The following is a 6,876-nucleotide window of genomic DNA, read 5'->3' on the forward strand; positions in this document are numbered from 1 at the left end:
GGGTAATTTTGCACAGGGCCATCTGTCTACAGCAGAAAAAAATAAAATAACAAAACGCGTCTGGAAAAATCCCAAGGGAGTCTGGAGCCAGCTTCGTGACGTCACCTGCAGAAGAGCCAGCAAGCTACGAGAGCTTGCACAGTTTCAGTGCACAGCCTGTGTAGACCAAGTTTAGCAGCTAGCGATTTTGCATTGAAATATGGAATTGTCACCTGTGCGCAATATTACTTCACCTTTGGATGAAGAATGTAATGTTGCTACACCTTCCTACGATACATCTGTTAACCATTTTAATAATTACCTGATAACGTTGAAGAAATTTACAGAAAACCACCAGGTCGTTTTCTCATAAACAATCCAGCGCTGACGTAGGATTCAGAGGGAGGCGTCCCACATGTGATGTCACGAAAATCAGTGTTTCTTGGGAAATCCAAATGGCAAGTTTTTTCAGAGGCGGACCAATTCACCTCAAATGGCTTGATTTCAACTGAATTTTTCTGGTATTGCGCAAGGTAAAAAAAATTGCACAAAATGCCAAATGTGACAGATATTTGACCAAAGTTTAATATAAAATAGGAGAATTACATTGATCTTGCTCCCGAATTTACCTGTGATGTGCACTTTAAGATATAGCAGCAAATAATAATGGGCATAGAAACAGAGACAGGAGTTCACAGCACTACCAATAAGTTGTTGACCTTGGTTGTAGAAGAAAACACAATGAGAGTTTTGTGTGCTAGTTAGAACATCCTTTGTGTTATGAAAAACAGAGACGCAGGTGTGACCTAAATATTAATCTTGTGAATATTAATCATAAAACACTTATCCTTTTTTTAAATTATAGAATTATGATTAAACCATAGTAACCACAGACCATACCATAGGACACTCTGATATAACAAAAATGAAATGCAAAAAAAAAAATTAAAAGACCTTTGATATTTATGACCTTTCCATCATGAATTGATTACAATGCATATTTAACTAGCAGCCCTGTGATGACCTGGCGACTTGTCCAGGGTGTACCCCGCCTTTCGCCCGTAGTCAGCTGGGATAGGCTCCAGCTTGCCTGCGACCCTGTAGAAGGATAAAGCGGCTAGAGATAATGAGATGAGATGAGATGAGATGAGATGAGATTTAACTAGCATTGATTACAATGCATATTTAATTCTATGCTCTGTATGTAACAGACATCGGATGATCATTTTTAATTACAAGCTATCACACAGAGTAATCATGAATGCTGGTTTAATTCGAATTTTCCTCATTTAGGTTTACTATTTATTTATTTATTTGCTTGCATGGTGTAACAAGTGGCCCATGCAGTGTTATAAGACAGGACTCCTTTTAGCATCACTGAAACTGTACAGCACTGCACAGCTGATTATTTGGGTAAACTTGATCAAGGAATGATAAAAGAAGTAAACATATGCATTACTTTCATTTTATTTCAAATCTGTAATGGTGATGGTGCACTCTGTAAACAGCCTGTGATTGTCTCCAGGTATAGTGTAGCTCTTGGTGGTGCCAACGTGACAGAGGGTAGCTGGGGTGTAAGCTGTGGTGCCCAAAGTAACAGAAAATGATGATGAGGAAGCAGCGGTGTGTGCAAACTGGCGTGCAAACCTCAGCATGGTGTAACCCAGAGTTGCACTGACTCCACACATCTGGCAGCAACGGTTCACAGATATGCAAAACAGCTCCAGAAACTCAGTCCCTTGTGGTATTACTGCCACTATGCCAACTACACCAGCTTTCAGCACTGCTACCTAGAAACCTGACCCCTGACAATCATGCTGTTGATCATAGTATCTAAAGTCATTCCTGCACCATGCCCTGGTCTTCCCAGGCAGTCTCTTGTCCCAGTACTAACCAGGCCCTTAAGGCACATTGGGTGGCACCAATCTCTGTTTCCATAACCCTCCACCTCTCACCTATACAGTTAGGGTTACAGTGGGGTGCTAGTCCTCTGGTAACCACAAGAGTTTGATTCCCCACTTGCATCTGTAGTACAGCATGCCTTGCCAGATGGCAGGAGGTACCATTTTTATAACGGCCTTTGGTATGACCCAACTGCGAGTAGAACTCACGGTCTCCTGATCGAGAGGCGGGCACGCTAACCACTAGGCCAACTCGCGGTGATCATAGGATCTAGTGAGGTTAACTGTGATCACTTCACATATATGTACCAGGGCTTTACATTAGCACCCGCCCACCCGCCAAATGCGGGTAAAATTCGGCTTTGGCGGGTAATAACTTTAGTCCCACTAGCCACTTTGGCAGGTGGTTTATTCTGTGGTATGACAATATATTTTAATTGTACTTTTCTCTGAAGGCATCTGATATAATAAACGCATTGCAATGTAATATTACGCGCCTACAACTCCCATGAGCACCTACATAAACATTCTGACAACATGTTAGAATTGTTTAGAACGTTCGTTAACGGCTCAGATAAAATCAATGATACAGTAACCTGCGGTTAATGAACAAAGCAACAAAGTTGCTGACGACTGACAAGCGCACTATGTGGGGGCATATAGCTGGAGTTTCAAACCCTGCTGCTCAGGGAAAAAGGGGCAGAGATGAGCAGGGCCAGAGCAGCATTTTAAAATTACCGAGGTCCGTGATGCGCAAAGTGTGCCGAAAAATGTTCGACATATTTAAATGAGAGGGGTGAATTACACGCCACACAAGAGATCTATTCCTGAAATTACTTTTAATGGTGTTTGAACTGAATATCATCCGTTTTGAAAAAAATCATGTATGTGGCAAGAGTAAGAATAATTTAAGCTTGTTTAATGGTTTGATCTGGACCAAGCAATGAGGACAAAAGATACCCTAACCATGTAGCCTATGGAACTAAGATACATTAACAATCTGGCATCCGTTACACCTACACAAAAAAAATTCTGGGAAAAAATCAGTATACACCACCATGTTTTAGGCAAAGTTATCCAAGGCAAACACAAGTTGAACCTTTCCCCTCTATTGCTTTGGCTTATCGAATTATTTATTTTTAAAATCACAAACAAGGCAGGCTACAACTGCGCTGCTTCGAAAATGTAAATTGAACAGCTTGATGAAAGTGCGCTGATGGTTCCCATGGAAACCCCGTGTCTCCTGCACTGCGTTCCTCCCCCGAGTCGCGCGCTCATTCGCTTTTGTGTTCTTGGTCTCAGAGCCGCACGCACGAAACAGACACAGAAGACAGAATCAGCGTTTAACAATGCACTTTTCACGGAGACGTTTTAATGTTATTCTTTATTTTTTTATCTAGTTGAATATTTAGCGTACAAATATATTTTCAGTTCTTAAAAATGACCAAGGTGGGAGTCACGTGACCAGCTGGACAAGATGGCAGCCTAGGCTCTCAGCTCCCGGCCCAGCCTCGCCAAATTGTTGTTTTTTGTGAGTTACCGGTTTTTACACTGGCGTTTTTTTTGGTTGCTTAGAGTTAGCGGATAACGATGTCTACGAAAACCAAAAGCAACCGGCAGGATATTGATGCCATTGCTGACTCCGTGCTGGAGAAGCAGCGGGCCTACTTTGAGCCGCGCCTCGCCCAGATTCAACAGGTGGGGAAAGACAACGATGAGAAGCTAAGTGCTATCCAGGCGGAACTTGCAACATTGACGGTGGGTCTCGGCGCCATCAAATCCGACGTAAATGCACTGAAAACCACAGTTGGAAGCAACACCAGTACACTGGACAGCCACGGTCAAGTGCTACATGCTATGGAGCGGAAGTTAGCCGACATGGAAGATAGGAACAGACGGTGCAATGTTCGCGTCACTGGTCTAGAAGAGGGGCTCAAAGGCTCCAGCTCAGTTTCTTGCGCATTCTCTGCCCAAATGGTTCCCTGCTCTTGGTGGTCTCCAGATTGAGATTATCAGGGATGAGAATTTTCCACGGATCTGCGGAATTCCGAGTTTTTCCCGCTGAAAATGTCATTTTTGTGAAACGTGTAAATCCGTTGAGAAAATTTCGGGGGGTAGGGGTCGGCGTGAGGCAAGGCTTGTGGTGGCACAAGCAGGCAGGACCGACCGCCCACCAGCATCTTTCGGCAACGCTCATCGCAAAATTAGTTGCAGCTGTGATAACGGAAATCGTCATTGCTTTCTTCAATATTTATGCTAACGACAACTCACGACAACTTCCGGTAATGTTTTGGCGCTAGTTTCATCTCACTTCTACAATTCCTGGAGAAACAAGCTATACGTACATGGTTTTGATCACTTCTTAAGTTCTAGTCATTTTGATTAGTTTTCAAAGTTACTTCGCCAATATGGCGAAAGTTTTGGACCGCAAAAATGAGGATCGTGCCAGGGAAATTGATAAATCGAACGGGATAAAAAACTGTTTCCGATGGGCATGGCTCGATAGTAGCGTTACCATGCAGATAGGGACACAAACTGTGACGACATGCCTGACGGAACATATCCGAAAAGTGGACGTGCCGGGAAAGGTTCTGTGTATTCTGTGCTCAGATATGATCAATTATGGAAACAGAGGAGCTAGAAACATCCAGGAGCACATCAAAACAAAAAAGCACAAAGGTACGTTTTACTTAAATTGTCAAAGATAGAGTCAGGAGGAATCTAATATATCCTTATGGTTACCTCCATGGATTATAAATATATGGTGAGGTTTTTTATCTTATTTATAAAATATCTTTCAAATTCCTATGTGAAAGCACATTTTAAAGCACCACAATAAAGGATTTTTATTTGAAATAAAATGTTATATATAGGGCAGCACGGTGGTGTAGTGGTTAGCGCTGTCGCCTCACAATAAGAAGGTCCGGGTTTCAAGCCCCGTGGCCGGCGAGGGCCTTTCTGTGCGGAGTTTGCATGTTCTCCCCGTGTCCGCGTGGGTTTCCTCTGGGTGCTCCGGTTTCCCCCACAGTCCAAAGACATGCAGGTTAGGTTAACTGGTGACTCTAAATTGACCGTAGGTGTGAATGTGAGTGTGAATGGTTGTCTGTGTCTATGTGTCAGCCCTGTGATGACCTGGTGACTTGTCCAGGGTGTACCCCGCCTTTCGCCCGTAGTCAGCTGGGATAGGCTCCAGCTTGCCTGCGACCCTGTAGAAGGATAAAGCGGCTAGAGATAATGAGATGAGATGTTATATATATATATATATATATATATATAAAATTGTGTTTTAGAAAATGTATATATAACCATTGATTTGATATTATCTATGTTTTAGAAAATGTATACACAAACATCAATTACTTATAATTATTTCTTGAATTTGACTTGAAAGTTCAATAGTCTATTTGATATTTATTTCACACAGAATACAATTGTTTGCAAATATTTCAGAAGTTTGGGAAAATGATTAAGATATTGTTGGATAGTTCAAGCTTTCAAAGGTAATGATTTCCCTTTATTTTCAATGTTAGAAGTCATCAGAGGTCACCATTTCTTAGTGCATTTTATAAAAATTTTCCATGCTCAAAGGGGGGGTACACTCCCCTTTGGAACCCCCCCATGCACACTTTGCATGCATTATGTCTGCCCTTGGCAGACATTTCAGAGTTTTTTTAAATGTCCCATTCTCATCCCTGGATTATGAGAGTGCACCGGATCTATAACAACAACGCCCGCAACCGAGAAGATAGCCGCACCCTGATCTTCAATGTGATCCGTTACCCGACCCGCCAGGCCATTTTGCAGGCTGCAAAGAAGGATCCTCTTACTATTAAGGGTCAGAGGATTCGTTTTTCCCTGGATTACAGCGGTTTCACGGTCAAATGTCGCCAAGCCTTTCGTCAGGTCATGGATTCAGCTCAAGCTAAAGGTCTGGACTTTTTCTTACTGTATCCCGCCACTTTGAAAATCAGGGACGGCGCTCAATACAAAGCATTCACCTCCCCCAAAGAAGCGGAGGATTTCCTGAGGTCTGTTCCCCCAGGCCCGGAGTCCGCTGCAGGAGGTGATGATAACACCCCCCTGCCTTGACTGTTAATCCATTTCAGACGCTGCTGCTGCTGCTGGAGTCGGCGTTGGTATGGCACTTATTCAGTTACGGGTTCTTTGAACTGGAGAGACTGTTGGTAGGACTCATAGTGTTTATCTTGCTGTTATTCGACATGAAGGACTAACCTTGAAATTGAGACTTTTCAGTCGGTAAGCTGTGGAATAGCCTGTTCTCGACAAATATACTTGGTTAATTATTATCACTATGTTTTAAGTATAACTATCCCTAAACCAGTTATGTTTTATGGGCACTGTGGTGTTCGTCCGCCGGGTTGTGAAAAATCATACAGTTGGACGTATGTTTGTTATTAAGCCAGTTAATATTGAACTAGGGCGGCACGGTGGTGTAGTGGTTAGTGCTGTCGCCGCACAGCAAGAAGGTCTGGGTTCGAGCCCCGTGGCCGGCGAGGGCCTTTCTGTGCGGAGTTTGCATGTTCTCCCCGTGTCCGCGTGGGTTTCCTCCGGGTGCTCCGGTTTCCCCCACAGTCCAAAGACATGCAGGTTAGGTTAACTGGTGACTCTAAATTGACCGTAGGTGTGAATGGTTGTCTGTGTCTATGTGTCAGCCTTGTGATGACCTGGTGACTTGTCCAGGGTGTACCCCGCCTTTCGCCCGTAGTCAGCTGGGATAGGCTCCAGCTTGCCTGCGACCCTGTAGAACAGGATAAAGCGGCTACAGATGATGAGATGAGATTTGTTTATATGTTAATTTTTTTCCCTTTTTTACCTGTTTTGTATGTTGCGTCTATGTTTTGTGTGTGTTGTGTAATGAGAGACTTTACTTGGGATGCACTTGTACCAGAGTTTATCCAGACAGAGAGTTATGGTGGTATTTTTTATGCAGCTGTACCTGGTACAATTTTGTTAGATTATGGGTGAACTTAAAATT

Source organism: Neoarius graeffei, chromosome 7 (genome assembly GCF_027579695.1).
Source record: "Neoarius graeffei isolate fNeoGra1 chromosome 7, fNeoGra1.pri, whole genome shotgun sequence".
In the NCBI taxonomy this organism is placed as follows: domain Eukaryota; kingdom Metazoa; phylum Chordata; class Actinopteri; order Siluriformes; family Ariidae; genus Neoarius; species Neoarius graeffei.